The sequence below is a fragment of the Pteropus alecto genome, unplaced genomic scaffold (assembly GCF_000325575.1).
Source record: "Pteropus alecto unplaced genomic scaffold, ASM32557v1 scaffold112, whole genome shotgun sequence".
Lineage (NCBI taxonomy): Eukaryota > Metazoa > Chordata > Mammalia > Chiroptera > Pteropodidae > Pteropus > Pteropus alecto.
The window spans coordinates 1,252,288-1,270,502 of NW_006433133.1; the positions used below are offsets into that span (position 1 = coordinate 1,252,288).

The 18,215-nt window shown below is 32.7% G+C and overlaps 1 non-coding gene across 1 annotated transcript; it reads left to right on the top strand.

The window, feature by feature from the left end:
* The first annotated feature begins 16,004 nt into the window (after positions 1–16,004).
* On the top strand, positions 16,005–16,111 carry LOC112476779. The gene has a single exon (XR_003045199.1). It is a non-coding gene; the product is annotated as a U6 spliceosomal RNA (small nuclear RNA).
* Positions 16,112–18,215: the final 2,104 nt, after the last annotated feature.

Genomic DNA, 18,215 nt, shown 5'->3' on the forward strand with positions numbered 1-18,215 from the left:
AGGGAGAGAGAGAGAGAGAATCTTAAAAACAGCAAGAGAAAGACAGCTAGTTACTTACAAGGATACCCCCATAACCATGTCTGCTGATTTTTCAATGAAAACTTTGCAAGACAGAAGGGACAAGCAAGAAATATTCAAAGTTATGAAAAATAAGATTTTACAACCACGAATACTCCATCCAGCAAGTCTTTCGATTAAAATGGAAAATGCAATAAAAGGCTTCCCAGAGAAAAGCTTAAGGAATTCATCACCAACAAGCCAGTATCACAAGAAATGTTAAAGGGACTTCTGTTAAAAAAAAAAGGGGGGGGGAGGGAAAAAAAAAGAGTTAAAAAAAATAACAAATACGAATAATAAAATGGCAGTAACTATGTACCTATCAGTAATCACTTTAAATATAAATGGATTGAGTGTTCTATTTAAATGACATAGGGTAGCTGAATGGATAAGAAAACAAGGCCCATGCGTATGCTCTCTACAAGATTCTCATTTCAGATCAAATGACACTTGCAGACTGAAAGTAAAAGGATGGAAAAAATATATGTAATTGAAATGGAAATGAAAATAAGAAGCCAGGGTAGGGATACTTATATCAGATAAAATAGTCTTTAACACAAAGGCTATAATAAGAGACAAAGAAAAGCATTACATAGTAATAAAGAAATCAGTAAATCAAGAAGACATAATGAAATCAAGAGCAAGTTCTTTGAAAGGATAACAAAATTGACAGACCCTTAACCAACTCACCAAGGAAAAATGAGAGGACTCAAATAAATAAAATCAGAAATGAAAGAGGAGAAATAACTATGGACTCTACAAGAATACAAAGGATCATGAGAAAACAGTACAAGCAATTATATGCCAACAAATTGGACAATCTTGAAGAAATGGGTACATTCCTAGAAACATAGAATATCCCAAGACTGAAAAAAAAAAACTCCATAAAATGAGAACTGAGGGATTAATACCAATGAATTCAAATCATTAATCAAAGACCTCTCCAAAAACAGAAGTCTTAGACCAGATGGCTTCATAGGTGAATTTTACCAAGCATTCAAAGGACACCAATTCTTCTCAAACTATTCTAAAAAAAATCAAGAAAAGGGAAGTCTTCCTACTCCTTTTATTAGGCCACCATTACCTTGATTTCAAAACCAGACAAGGACATTACGAAAAAAAAGAAAATTATAAGCTGATATTTCTTATAAACATTGATGCAAAAATCCTCAACAAAATATTAGCAAACCTAATTCAGCAATACATTAAAATATCATACACCATTGTCAAGTTGGATTTATTCCTGGGATGCAAGACTGGTGCAATATCCACAAATCAATTAATGTGACACACTACATTAACAAATCGAAAGATAAAAACCATATAATCATTTAAATAGAGGCAGAAAAAAAGTGTTCGACAAAATCCAGCATCCATTTATGATAAAAACTCTCAGCAAAGTGGGAATAGAGGAAACATACCTCAACATAATTAGGGCCATATAAGACAAATCTACAGCTAACACCATACTCAATGGGGCAAGGCTAAAAGCATTTTCCTTAAGATCATGAACAAGACAAGGATGCCCACTTTTACCACTCCTCTTCAACATTGTATTAGAAGTCTTAGCCACAGCAATAAAATGAGGAAGATAAATAAAAGGTTTCCAAATTGGAAAAGAAGAAGAAAATTCTCATTATTTGCCTATAACATGATACTATATAGAGAGAAACCTACAGATTCCACCAAAAAACTGTTAGAACTGCTCAATGAATTCAGTAAAGTAGCAGGATACAAAATTAATATTTAGAAGTCAGTGGCATTTTTATGCACCAATGATGAACTTTCAGAAAGATAAATTAAGAAATCAATCTCATTTACAATTGCATCAAAAACAATAAAATACCTAGGAAGCAAATTAACCAAGGAGGTAAAAGATCTGTTCTCAGAAAATTATGTCATTGAAAAAGAAAATTGAAGAAGATATAAATAAATGGAAGCATATACCGTGCTCATGGGTAGGAAAAATCAATATCATTAAAATGGCCATACTACCCAAAGCGATCTATAGATTCAATGCAATCCTTACCAAAATACCAATAGCATTTTTCAGAGAGCCGGAATTAATAACCGTAAAATTTATATAAAGCCATAAAAAAACCGAATAGCCATGGCAATCTTGAGAAAGAAGAACAAAGTTGGAGGTATCACACTACCTGATATCAAACTATAAGACAAGGCTATAGTGATCAAAACAACATGGTACAAGCATAAAAACAGATACATTGATCAGTGGAACAGGATAGAGAGGCCAGAAATAAATCCACACCTATATACTCACTTAATATATAACAGAGGAGGTAAGAATGTACAATGGGTAAAGACAGTCTCTTCAATAAATGTTGTTGAGAAAGTTTGACAGATACATGCAAAAAAAAAAAAAAAAGCTGGACAATCTTCTTAAACCATATATAAGAATAGATTAAAAAAGGATTAAAGACTTAAATGTAAGACCCAAAATCATAAAACTTCTAGGTAATAAATTCTCTGATATTGCTAACACTAATTTATTTATGGATATATCTCCTCGGTCAAGGAAAAGAAAAGAAAAAATAGATAAATTGGACTACATCAAACTAAAAAGTTTTTGTGCAGCAAAGGAAACCATCAATAAAATGAAAAGACAACCAACTGAATAGAAGATATTTGCTTATGATACATCTGATAAAAGGGTAATATCCAAAATATGTAACTAACTCATACGACTCAACAACAACAACAACAAAAACAAACCAATTAAAACATAAGCAGAAGACCTGAACAGATATTTCTCCAAAGAGGAAATGCAAATGGCCAATAGACATAGTAAAAGATGCTCAAGGTCACTAGTTATCAGAGAAATGCAAATTAAAACCACAATGAGATATCACCTCAAACCTTTCAGAATTGCTATCAATAAATAAAAGAACAATAAGTGTTGGTGAGGATGTGGAGAACAGAAAACCCTCATACACCGTTGGTGGGATTGCGAATTGGTGTAGCCACTATAAAAAAACAGTCTGGACATTTCTCGAAAATAAAAAAATAAAAATAAATCTATTTTTTGATCCAACAATTGCACCTCTGGGTATTTATCTAAAGAAACCCAAAACAGTAATCCATAAAGATCTATGCACCCTTATGTTCATGGCAGCACAATTTACAATGGCCAAGATATAGAAGCAACTTAAATGCCCATCAACAGACGATTGGATAAAAAAGTTATGGTTGATATAACAATGAAATATCAATATCACTCAGCCATTAAAGAAAATGAAATCCTATCATTTACAATGACATAGATGGACCTAGGGGTTATTATGCTGAGTGAAATAAGTCAGACAGAGAAATATAAATACCATATAATTTCACTTATATGCAGAATCTAAGGAACAAAAGGAACAAACTAATTGAAAACGAACTCACAAACATAGAGGATAATCTGGTGATGGCCAGAGGGGAAGGAGCATGGGGGGCTGGGAGAAAGGGGTGAAGAGTTAAAGAAATACAAATTAGTAGTTGATAGATGGTCATGGAGATGGGGAGCACAGTATAAGGAACTCAGTTAGCATTAATATAATGGCTAGATGGAGAGACAGAAGAGAAAAACAGCAATTAGGGGGATCATTTTATAAACTGTATAAATGTCTAACCAATGTACTGTATACTTGAAACTAATATATTTTTTTAAAGCTATACCTAACTGAAATGCCTGAAACACAGAAATGAGGAAAATCTTTCAAAGACTGAAAAAAAAGGAGGAGACACAATTCATCCTTTCACCTCATCTCCACCCTAGAAAATAAATAAAATTGGCCAAATGAAAGAAAAAATATAATATGGCCCACTAGGAATCATCATTGAATATAGTAATACCTAAAAGCCAAAGGAGAAAAGAGTGGCAACTGAAGTTCTAAATGATAGAAAAGCTTTCCAGTAAATAACTTTAGAGTGAAATAAGACATTGTGAGGGGAGGATAAAATTCCATTATTAGAATATATTTGTCACATCTCCTTTGAAATAGATGGTTCCAAGCCAAATAAAATTCGTTACTGAAGACTAGACATAAACAAAGATTGCTATTTATTATACTTTCTATTAAGTGGTCATGATTGTCACTCATTCAACATAATTTTATTCACTTTTTAAATTTGTGCCTGTCACTGTGGTAAGCTCTCAGAAATTATTTTTAATGGGTCTTTTAAAGATATTTGTGTTTGGGAGATGTGTTTCACCATTGCAAAGTCTCAATTCAACTAAAAGAAAGGACAGAGAAAATGGAGATTAGGAAATCATCAAAGGAACAGTTGAAAACTAATTTCTATAATGGAAGGCTATCATGACCCACTAAAGCAAACAATTATAAAATTTAGACTCTGGGGACAAAGATAAGCTTCCAAAGAGCAAAATAAATAGGTTACATTCAAGAGGTCAAGAATCAGAATTGCTTCAAACTTCCTAATATTAATACCAGGAGCTAGAAGACAATGTTCAAGATTCTCAGAAAAAATGATTTTAATCTAAACTTCCATAGGAAACCAAGCTATCAATCGGGGCATATTTTCACATGTGAAAGGCCTCAAAATTTTAAAGCTACTGAGCCAGCATTCTACCCAAACGAGAAAATAAGTCAATAAAGTGGGATTCGAGAAACAGGTGATTCATTGCATGACAGAATGACAAAAAGATAAAAGGATTTTCACTAATGATAACAAATAGAAGTCCCAGAATAGCAGTTATTCATCAGAGCTAAACTAGAAGATGGGAGGTTCCAAAGATATACAGATCTTACAGATTACTAAACTAGCTTAAGCATGAGGGAAGTTTTAGAAAAACTTATATATAATTCAAAGAAAATTTGACAACTAAAAAATACAAACAATTATTAGGTCTAAGGAAAAACTCCATATATGAAAGGAAATGTTACCAGGAATGTTATGCACTTTATCTCAGTTACCATTGTAGCTAGACCCTGAACCCATTTATACAAATTTAAGGTTGGCAATGCCCTTTGACCATGAATTTGTCATTAGAGTGACCATAACCTTAATTGTTCAAATTTGGATACTTTTGAGAGTAAAGAAGATGCTATGGATAGTTAATATAGGACAACAGACACAACTTAGATGTCTCCTAAGCAAACTAGAATACATGGCAATCTTAGCTGTCATAAAAATACCACTTGCTACATGGTGACAGCTTACATTTAAATGCAGTCAAAGTACTCAGGAGAAAATAAACTGTTTGCTGATCTTGGAAGCTCCCTGCTAACACGTGATTAAAAATATCACAATATACTTCTGAAATAGGAGTAGATGATTTATTTGCAGGTGTTCAGGCATATAAAGCTTATTATATAAAAGCAAGTAAAGAATTCTCATTCATGAAAAGTAACTTGAGAATCACATTCTTGGAACTGGAATTTTTGTTGTTTATAATAAACAAGTATTTAATAAATTATTAATGTTAGCAAACATGTATTTTTAACAATGTTTCTCAGCAAGGCTGAAATGTGTATTTCCATTGAAGCTGAATGTTAAAGCTCTAACAACTTGATTTCATTAATTAATGAGTAACTTCCACCTTCCTACTTTTTTGTCAGTTCTTCCCCAGTCTGTTTAGCTAGGCCATTCATTAATTATACTAATTATATGGAAAATCCTTCCTTCGACCCCATTACTCTTTCAAAATTCCCATTGTGCACAAGGAATATTTTTTAAAAATACATAACTGAGTCATTATCAGAGGGCCAAAATCAAAATATTTCCTAGTTCACCAACATGACCAAAGCTTTGTGACAACTCTTCAATATTGAAATTAGATTGTTTTTCCAAGCAATATTGTGAATATAATCATAAGGATTTGGAAAATTGTGATGTCCTAACAAGGAATCAAGACATTGCCATTGTTCTTGTTATTTAAAGCTTTTCCCATCAGGAGTAACATGAGCGGAGGATGGGCCATGACTTTAATTTTTATAGCATTTCCATTTGATAAGTTCACGTGTGACAATTTTGATATGTTTTATGCTGTACATAAAGAAGATTCATTAAAGAATATTCACGGCTTTAAAAATTTTCCAGGTTTCTGTAATGTTTATTATTATGAGTGAATTTGTTTAATGAATGAACATAACTATTAAATACAACCACATACACAGCACTACTAATAGAAAATATTTATTTAAACTTAAGTAGATAGTCACATTATTTGAAAATTACTTATCTGCAGAGAAGCTTTTCTTTAATTTTAAACTTATTTAAATTATTTTATTCCCTTTCTTTAAATGAAATTTTTACATTATTTTATTATTTTATTTTTATGGAATGAGCTGAAAAGGGGTCACACATTAATATGAATATTTTTGGAATCTTATTTTTTATAGGACAACTTAGAAGAGCATGCAAAGAATTGAGCATTTTAATAATATTGACATCTGTGAAAATCCATGGATGTTGCTTTAACAAGTGCTTATAAAATTAAAACAACTTTAAACATTTCTCCACACTTGTAAACAACCGTGAGACATATTTAAATCTTTGTTTTTCTAGATTGAGATGAGATAAATATAATAGGGGTGATTCTATGAAATTTTCTTCGTATGCATGCATATATCTAGCCAAATTGCCCATGTCTAAGCATGCCAACTCGAATCACTAAGTCCTCAGCATCTTGGAAAATAATTGGCAAACTTGAAGGGAAGCTATTCAGTAGTAAAAATAAATAATTTGGCTCAACCAAAATTCAAGTGTATAACAAGGCTCTTTTTTGAAGTGATAAGATTTTCACAAAGTGTTTGTGCATATGTACGTCTGTATATACTTCTGTATACATGTGACTCTTTGTTTTATAGTGGAAAGTTTCTGAGAACTAATTTCTCTTACTTGGTTTTAATTGCAGTTGTGCTGAAATCAGTTGAAACAGGATCACCATTTTGAGCAACTGCCAATTTCTTTACATAATTCCAAAAAGATCTATGACTATATGGGTACACGGGAGTGCTAATCAATATAATGAGGGGGTAAAAATTCTGTTTTTGTCTTTTGCTTTCTAAAAAGAAACTTAAATAAAATGACCTTCCCCCACCCCAGTGAATGAAATCTGTTAACATGCAGTTAATGTCTATTTCAAACAAAAATGGCTATATTCAATCTCAAGCCTACAATATGAAACCGAGATTAAATAGAAAATACCTTAGTCACCTGAAAGAGAAAATCAACTAGAAATGTCTATCAATTTGGGTGCATGAATATGTAAAAGGCAATTTGGAATTTTAGCTAACTTTTGTAAACCATCAGGCTTAAAAACCAATTAGCATCCAAGGAAACAAAATTGTGAGGATTTGCAAGGTGTTCTATCCAAAGAGAATATGTCTTTCAAGGATGACTTAAGTAGATTGTTCCATGAACAATGGCCAGTCAGCCTTGGCAAGAATATCTTTCAGGTGCCTGTGTTGCAGTACAGCACAGAGTCAGCTATTCTAAAGGTTCTACAGAACAGTCCGTGAAGCAACCAATCAGAAATCAGCAAAGCAGCCTTTCCCAAGCTGCTATACTCTGTCAGTCTCTAATAGTTAAAAGTGAACAAAATTTTGGAAGTTATAAATTGAATAGTTTTTATACTAACTTAAATTTCAGCTTTGGCAAAATTACTTAGAAATGGGCCATTCTCATTCATGCTAACTTTGCTCTAAGACTCTCTTCCAGAACATCCCTCATTCAGTGATTAGCCATACAGACCACAGCAGTTTCACTAATGTAAGAATTTTTGGTAGAATTTGATTAATATCCCAAACCTCGAAAGATTGTGATGACTCATACATTAATATGTAATTAAAAATACAATTTAATTTTTCAAAATGACACAAAACTTGAATAAATTCTAATATTAAATATTTTATTTTTTCTAGTTAGCGTTCTTTTTAGATTTTTTTCGTTACAAAATCTGATAGCTAAATCAAAGCTGAATTTTGCTAGTGTTTTAAACATGAGGTTAGTCTGACTTTTGGATAACTTAGTACTGGCTATTAGATAAGATTTTTATTATCAATCAAAAACATCATGCCTAGTTATACTTTCAAGTTGGCCTTACTAGAGGATACATCACAGACAAATTTTGGAAAATTGATTCAATAATTGCAAAGCCCCTGAAATATTTTGAGAGCCCCCACAGTTTTTGGCCTATAATTGGGGCTTCATAATTTTTTTTTAATTTTATTTTTAATTCTCACAAATATAATATTTGTTGGTCTGTAGCTGGATGACAAGAAAACATATTTAGCCAAAGTGGTCAGTGTAACAGAGGTTTAAAATTTAAAACGTTTTCTATTTCTCCATATTAGTTTTAAATCAACTAAACATTAATTGATGAACACATTCAGTTATTAGAGATGGATAGTAATCATATAATGCTTTTTTTTTCAAATAGGTGTCATAATTTATTGAGAAATTTTACCCTGAAGAATTAATTGTATATAACAAAATAATTCTTCTCAAATATTATTTGACATAAATTACTTTTTAAACAAAACATCAACAATCATTAAATATAACACATATGTATAATTATTTAAGTATACTATTGTTCCAACTATATCCCTAATATGAGTTTCCTTTAATAACATGACTTCTGAATTATTTTTGCTGTTAGTATTGCTATATTTATATAACTAACATAAAATTATTATGCATTTTATTTCTTGGAAAACATGTCAGAGTGACAGATGTCCCCAGATCACTCCATTTGAAACAACAATAAGCTAAACATCTAAAACTCAACAAAAATCACCCAAACTGCACACCAGCACGTCCAAACATGAGATCTGCATAAGAACTACCACAAGTCAGAACCCTGGGTGTCGGGGAGTAGACTAGAAGAAACAAAGAAGGTGCCTCTCATGATGGGAGCTAATAGCAGGAGGAGGAGGTGGGGAGAAGGTGCGACAAGTTCCCTGAACAACCCAGCGTAGAATTGCTGTGAGTTCCACGCAGCCGGTGGAAGGGCCTAGTCATCAGAGCAGAAAGCAGAGAAGCTGTATGGCAGAGATACAATAGTTGATTTTTACCAGCTGCTGTTGCAAAACCAAGATGAGATGCAGCCCTCATTATCAACCTAGAGAGACCCTTCCCCGATAGACTTCGAGACCGAAAGCCACAGAGACCCAGGGGAATCTGAGCAAACACTACCAAAACTGTCTCTAACACTGACAGGGACTGAGACTGAGAGTAGAGAGCATGAGTACACATCTAAAGAAAAAAAAAAAAAGCATTATTAAGGCTTTACGTAAAGCGGGGATCCAAGAGGTTTAGATCCCATGTACTAGAAACTAAAAAAGAAAAAAAAATGCCTTCTTTGAAACAGGCTAAAGAGAGACGTTTATATAATAAATCTTTATGGAGAAGAAACAGAATATACTTCTATTAATGCCCAGGCAGAGAAATAGTTCATTAAACACCATGAACAACCAAAGTAACAAGGCATCTCAGAAAGAAAGATGAAAATCTCCAGAAAATAAGCTTATAGACATAGAAATATGAGACTTAAATGACAGAGTATTCAGGATGGTACTTCTGAAAAAACTCAGTGAGATCTGAAACAATTCATATCAAACAATTTCAGGATTGAAAAATAAACCTAGATGAGCAGAGAGAGTTCATTAGGAAGGAGAAAGAAAGCCTCAAAAAGAACAGAATAGAACTTCTGGAAATTAAACACATAGCAAGAGTTGAAAAAGTAAATAGCAAGCTAGGGAACTAGACTAGAACAAATGGAGAAAATAATCAGTGATATCGAAGACAGAAATCTAGAAATAAACAAGAAGGAAGAAGAAAGAAACCGAAGAATGAAAAATAATGAAAGAGAAATATAAGAACTAACTGATACTCTCAGGAGAGGAAATATAAGAATAATGGGTATTCTTGAAGGAGAGGAAAAAGAACAGGGATTAAAAAGCCTTTTCAGAAAAATAGTTGACAAGAATTTCCCAAATTTAAGGAATGAGCTAGAGTTTGGAATTCAAGAAGTCAACAGAATACCAATTATCTCAACCCAAAAAGGACTTCAGCAAGACACATTGTATTAAAATTATCAAAATCAATGACAAAGATAGAATTCTCAGGACAGCCAGAGAAAAGAAGATGGTAATCTATAAAGAAAATTCCATTAGATTATCATAAAACTTCTCAGCATAAATCTTACAAGTCAAAAAGGAATGGAACCAAATATTCAAACTATTAAATGAAAAGACATACGAAACAATAATAATGAATCTAGTTAAGCTCTCCTTTCAATATGAAGAAAAAATTAAGACTTTTCCAGACGTAAAAAAAAAAATGAGGGAATTTTCCACTACGAGGCCTGCATTACAAGAAATACTGAAAGGGGTCAGCTCACCTAAAACAAAATGACAAAAAAAAATACATAATTAAGAGTAAGGTGAATGGCAGGCTGATAGAAAAAGAAGTGTGCAACCCTTGCTGGAAACAGGGCATTATAAGCTTAAACAATAAGAAAAGATTTGCTATAGCAAGATAGTAATGAACATTCGGCATATATTGGAACAAATTGAGACAATAATGTTTGAAAAGGGGATGATTCAAAGATCCAGCTTCGCTAAGGAGAATTGAGATAAGGCACATGAAGAAGAAAATGGACTCCTAAGTATATATAACTAACAGAACTCGAGTGAGAAACAGACCAAAATACTATCACAGTAGGATATCTAAATAACCCACTTTCAGATATGGACAGATGATCCAAACAGAAAAGCAATAAGGAGATAACATTCTTAAATGACGCATTAGACCAACTGGACATAATTGACATTTCCAGAGCCTTCCATCTCAAAACAGCTGCTTATACATTCTTCTCTAAGGCTCATGAAACATTCTCAAAGATTGACCACATACTGGGAACCAGAGATAGCCTCAACAAATATAAGAGAGTTGAAATTATATCAAGCATATTCTCTAAGCCTAATACGTTGAAACTAGAGATCAACTATAAAAAGAAATCAGGAAGAACCACAAATACATGGAGTTTACACAACATGATAACTAAGAATAACTGGGATAGAGAAGAAATAAAAAGAGAGATCAAGAGATACATAGAAACAAATGATAATGATATTACAACATATCAAAACTTTTGGGACACAACAAAAGCGATCATAAAAGAAAAGTTCATATGATTAGAGGCCTATCTCTAAAAACAAGAACAAGCACAAATAAACAATCTAATGCTTTATCTTAAAAAAAAAAAAAAAAACTAGAAAAGGAAGAACAAATGAAGCCTAAAGTCAGCAAAAGGGAAGAAATCATCAAAATTAGAGTATAAATAAATGAAACTGATAAAAAAATCAATAGAAAAAATATATAAAACAAAGAGCTGGTTCTTTGAGAAAGTTAATAAAATTGGAAAAACCCTGGCTAGACTCAGTAAAGAAAATAGAGAAAGGGTAGAAGAAAATAAAACCAGAGATGAAAGAGGGGAAATTATGACAGATACTTCAGAAATACAAAGTATCATACAAGAATAATACGAAAAAGTATATAACACCAAATTTAATAACCTAGAAGAAATTGACCAGTACTTAGAAAAATACAACTTTCCTAGATTAAATCAAGAAGAACTGGAAAATCTAAATAGACTGATCATCAATATGGAAATTGAAACAATCATCAAACCTACCAAAAAGTAAAAGTCTGGGACCAGATGACTTCACCAGTGAATTCTACCAAAATTTCAAAAAAGATTTAACACCTATTCTCCTCAAACTCTTCCAAAAAATCAAAGAGGAGGCAATACTTCCCAACTCATATTATGAGGCCAATATTTCCCTGATAACAAAACCTGGTAAAGATTGCACAAAAAAAGAAAACTGCAGGCCAATATCTTTCATGAACACAGATGCAAATATCCCAAATAAAATACTAGCGAACCAAATACAGCAGCATATTAAAAAGATTATATACCATAATCAAGTGAGCTTCATCCCAGAGGCACAGGGATGGTTCAACATATGCAAATCAGTTGATATGATACACCATATAAACAAATTAAAAATGAGAATCATATGATCATATCAATAGATGTAGAAAAAGTCTTTGAGAAGATGCAGCATCCATTTAAAATCTAAACATTTAACAAGATCAATATAGAAGGAAAGTATTTTAATATAATAATGGTCATATATGACAAACTCTCAGCCAACATTATACTTAATGGTGAAAAAATAAAAACGTTCCCTCTAAGATCAATAACAAAGCAAAGCTGTCCACTAACACCACTGTTATTCAATATAACATTGGAGGTCCTAGCAAGTGCAATCAGACAAAAGAAAGCTATTAAATGCAACCAAATAGGAAACGAAGAAGTCAAACTGTCACTATTTGCGGATGACGTGATTCTCTATATGGAAAACCCTAAAGACTCCACAAGAACAATACTAGGATCAATAAGCAAATACAGTGAAGTTTCTGGATATAAAATCAATGTTCAAAAATCCATAACTTTCCTATATTCTAATAATGAAGTGTCAGAAAAGAAGCGGAAAAATAATTCCTTTTGCAATTGCAACAAAAAGAGTAGAATACCTGGGAATAAATCTAACAAAACATGTGAAAGATCTATAAAAAGAAAACTATAAGACCCTATTAAAAGAAATTGAAGAAGATAGAAAGTAACAGAAAGATATTCCATATTCTTAGATTGGGATAATCAACATAGTTAAATTGACCATATTACCTAAAGAATTACACAGACTTAAAGCAATCCCCATCAAAATCCCATCAGCATTTTTTTAAAGAAATAGAACAAAAAAATCATCAGATTTGTATAGAAGCACAAAAGACCCCGAACTGACAAAGCCATTCTAAGAAAAAAGAATGAGGCTGGAGACAACACTCTGCCCAACTTCGAATTATACTACGACATGACAGTAATCAAAATGGCATGGTTTGTCAACAAAACAGACGCACAGAACAGTGGAACAAAATAGAGAGACCAGAAATAAACACATATTTATACGAGCAAATGACTTTTGACAAAAAAAAAAAAAAAGCCAAAAACATTCAGTGGAGAAAAGAAAGCCTCTTCAATAAATGATGCTGAGAAAACTGGAAAGCCATCTGAAAAAGAATGAAACTAGACATTTGTCTATCAGCACACACCAAAATTAACTGAAAATGGATCAAGGATCTGAATATAAGACCAGAAACGATAAATTGAACAGAGGAAAACATAGGAACTAAACTCAAAGACCTAGGGTTAAAGAGTACTTTTTGAATTTGACCTCGAAGGCAGGGGAAGTAAAAGCAAATATAAATGGGACTACATCAAACTTAAAAGTTTCTTCACAGTAAAAGAAACCACCAACAAGATAAAGAGACAACCATCTGAATGGGAAAATATATTTGCAAGAAACACCTCCAATAAGGGCCTAATATCCAAAATATACAAAGAGCTCATACAACTCAATGACAACAAAAAAACAAATGATCCAATCAAAAAATAGGCAAAAGCTCGAGCAGACACTGCTCTCAAAAAGACATACAAATGGTCAACAAACATATGAAATGATGTTCAACATCACTAGCTATTAAGGAAATGCAAATCAAAACCACAATGAGATACCATCTCATACCTATTAGAATAGCTATTATCAACTGGACAGGTAATAACAAGTGTTGGAGAAGATGCAGAGAAAAAGAAACTCTCATACACTGCTGATGGGACTGTAAATTGGTACAGCCACTGTGGAAAACCTTATGGAGATCCCTCAAAAAACTAAGAATCGATCTACTACATGATCCAGCAACACCTCTCCTGGGGATTTACCCTGAAGTCTTGAAAGCTCATATCCCAAAAGATATTTGTTCATAGCAGTATTATTCACAGTGGCTAGGATATGAAAACAACTGAAGTGTCCTAAGATAGATGATTGGATAAAGAAGCTGTGGTACATATATACAATGGAATATAACTCAGCCATAAAAAAAGATGATATACTACCATTTGCGGCAATATGGTTGGACATCGAGATAATCATGCTAAGTGAAATTAGCCAGACAGAAAAAAGTTGAAAGTCACTTATATGTGGGATCTAAACCTAAAAGCAACCAATGAACAAACAGAGACTAATGGACGTGGACAATGGAGTAGTGGTTATCAGAGGGTAGGGAGGAAAGGGGAGGTAGATGAGTTAAAAGGGGTCAAATATGTGTCGACAGAAAGAAGTCTAATTAGTGGAGTTGTATACAATGTAAATATATCATGCTTTACTGTTAAAATGTACAACTGAAACTTACCAGATTTCATTAACCATTGTCACCACATATAAATAAATTAAACAAACAAACAAACAAAAAACAAATAAATAGAAAAGGTGGTACATATATATATATATAATGGACTATTACTGAGCCATAAGAAAAGATGAAATGCTGCCATTCATGGCAATATGGATGATTCGAAGTTATCATGCTAAACAAAATAAGGCAAAAGTTGAGAACCATGTGATTACACTTATATGTGGGATATAAAAGTGAAAGCAACAAAGAAACATGGCAAACGGAGACTCATGGACAGAGACAGTGGATTTGTTGTCTTTAGAAGGAAGGAGAAACATTAGAGAGAAGCAAAAGGAGTCCAATATTTGGTGACAGAAGGAAATTTAACTGGGTAGTAAACACAAAATGCAATATACATATGGTGTATTATTGAATTGACTAATGTCATCCCAATAATTTCAAAAAATAAAAGAAAAAAATAAAATAATAAAATATGTGCCTAGGAACCTGAAAGAAAAAGATACAGTGAGAAATAGAATGCAACTCTAGCAGTATACTACATTGATGATGTATTTTCTTCATGCTTGCTTGCCCCCAAAATGAAATTCTTGGTAGCATCCCAGAATTAATTGAGTGCTGCATTACAAATCACTCCATGTTTGAAAGCATTAGGAGTTCAGAGCTGAATGAATTGTAAACTCATAATAAAGAACAACTATGTACTGTATCCATCTGCTTTGTAGCTCCACTTTATAAACTGTAGATGGCTTTGTACAAATTTACTACCTTGCCTGCAGAAAGGACTCTGTACTATCAAATTAAGGCTAGGGTTTGAGATAGGACTGGATTCTTTTCAATGATTGTAATCAAGGCCTGAATAATGGATCCAGGTTAGTGAGAGGTAAAAATAGAGATTGATCACAGGTACAATGTAACTGAGAAATGGGACAGATAATTCACAGGATGTATATGAAATGATGAACTATGATGTAGTTCTCAAAGAAGTACAGTATTGAGTATGGTATGAGATAGTCTATTGCTATTATAGCGGATTTAGGTTAGGTTGGAAAGCCAATAGTAAACAAATACTATTAATAATATAATATAATAATAAAACCTGTAAATGGTCTAATAAATTGTTAAATGTAGTGGTACTAGGAATGTGTGCTTGAGGAACTAAGAGATAAGGATATACAATTAGGTGGTTTTAATTAAGAATGGCTTTATAGTAGCTGTGAACCTCGTTGAGTCTTGAGTACTGGGCACACAACAGATGATGGATTCAAATAGTACATCTTTGACTTATGAGAAAGTGGCAACAAGTACATCATAGATGAATCCAAGACTGAATGCAGGTTATCCTGAGTCACAATCAAGTCAGTGCTGTTAAAGACATCAAAGCTATTATATGCTACTCTAGTGTTTACCAGATTACACAGATATGGCCTGTAACTCAAACTTCTCCAGGCCTTACCAGCCAGTAATATTGTTGAATTAATAATTATAATTCATATTATTAGTTTATGACCTCAATTACTGATGCCAGACCTCCAAATCTCTTAAAAATCTTACCCAATCTGAGGTGTCCCACACGTATTCACAAGCAATATTTTTATGTTATATTTGCACCCTTGTTTGTGAACTATGTTGAATTAAAAAAAAAACAACAAACTTGAAGAGTGCTCGCTTTGGCAACACATATACTAAAATTAGAATAATACAGAGAAGATTAGCATGGCCCTTGAGCAAGGATGACACACAAATTCATAAAGCATTCTATAATTTTTTGAAATCCAATTTATGTTTTTCCTTTTGTTGTTTAAAAAACACTCGAAGGTAGTACCTGGTCATTTTGTTTGCTATGGACTGAATATATGTGAGACCCCCCAAATTCACATGTTACAACCTTAATTTTAAATGTGATGGCATTTGGAGTTGAGACCATTGTGGAGTGATTAGGTCATAAAGGTAGAGCTCACATCATGGAATTAGTATCCTTATAAGAAGAAACATGGCAAAGTTTACTCTCTCTCTACTTTCCTTCCTATCAGAATACAATGAGAACATGGCCATCTGCAAGCCAGGAAGGGATTCTTTACCAGATATCTGATATGTTGGCACCTTGATCTTGGATTTTCTAGCCTACATAGCTGTGAGATATAAATGCTAATTGTTTAACCCACTCTGTCTATGGTACTTTGTTACTGCAGCCTGGACTGATAGTGTCATTTTCCCAAATCCATAGTATAAATGATAAGGAACTATCCCTTAATTCCTTCCCAGTTGCAAACCTATGGTTTGCTAAGGTTATACATTGATCTTTAGAATCCTGAATGAGTTAAAACTGTCATTGAAGAATGTTCTTCCTTCTGGTATGTGTTATGCTTTGTCATCTAAACTATGAAATGATATAACTGATTTCCCCATATTTCACAGTCTTCTTAGAAAACAGCTACTTGAACTGTTGCCTAAAGCCTATTTCTCTACAATGTTCAAATGCTAACTCATTCAACAAGGTCGAGGGACCAATTTTTCCAACAAATGTTATATCACCTCCATATCCCTTCCCTTTTATTTATTCATTCACGCATGTGTGTGTGTGCATGTGCACGCGTGCGCGCACACACACACACACATATATACACACTTGATAACTTTGAACAAATTATGTCATCTCAAGCTTGCTCGCCAATCATTAGCAGATATATCTGAATCTCAAGTTAAGTGAAAGCTGGTTTTCTACTATGGATGCATAAGAATAAGTGTTTTTTTTTTTTTTTTAATTTCTCATACTCCATACACATATATCATCTATGTAGATATATTCTAATACCATCTTCTCACTAACATGCTATGGATTTCAAACCAGAAAAATTGTTCTAAATCCAAATTTTCTTGTGCACAAAATAAGGATGGGACCAAAACTAGATGTTATCTAAGCTTGTGGTCATTTTCATTTCTTCTGTTTCATTGTTCTGTGATTCTAAGGGCAGAATCAAAGAAGATGTATAGTCAGCCTAAACTAAAATTTTCTCTTATATTCCATGATAATAATTCACATATTATACTCCACAGTCAATCAATAATCAAAATTTTATGTATCATTTCTATTTAATTAACAGTCACTCAGTTAAGAAACTAAAAATTCAAAGAAAGAGATTAAGAGGGAGATATTGTTTGATTTTTGAAAAATCATAGTAAAAGATTTCTGGAAGAGAAGATATTTGAGCTGAGTCTCAGTATAAATAGAAATTTACAGATTTCAAAAGATCAGGAATACTTGAGATATTGCAATGAATTCTGTAACTTCACATAGTTCTGTTATGGCTATTGGAGAATTGGTGGAATATCAAGAGGCAAAACAGAAGATGTTGGTAAAGGGTTGGTAAAAAATAAAAGAGCCTTTTAATCCACAGTATAAAGTTTGTATTTTATTCAGGAAAACACTGAAAGGTTTTGAGCAGCAAATAAGATGATTAAATCAGCATTCTAGAAAAAAAAATTCTAGCAGTAATATAGAGAATAGATTGGAAAAGGGTAAGATTGGCAGTAGGTACATCAGGTAAAAGGTTATTGGCAGCAATCCAGGAGGAAATAAGTATGCAAACTAAGGCATTGGTAAAGGGAAAAGAGAAGACCAATAGAATAATAAATATATATATGTATATAATCGACAGACTTTATGACATATTAATATGAGAGGTTTTAACAAAACAAAGGAGTTCTCACTTGAGCTACTGAAAAATGGTATTTCTATTAATCAATTTTGGGAATTCAGGGAGATTTGTAACTATGGAATGGTGTGGATAAGGAGTAGAAGGAATGGATTTGAGCTATATGGGAAACATCTTTGTGAGGCAATGCTAAACCCAGACCAGGAAAAAAGTATA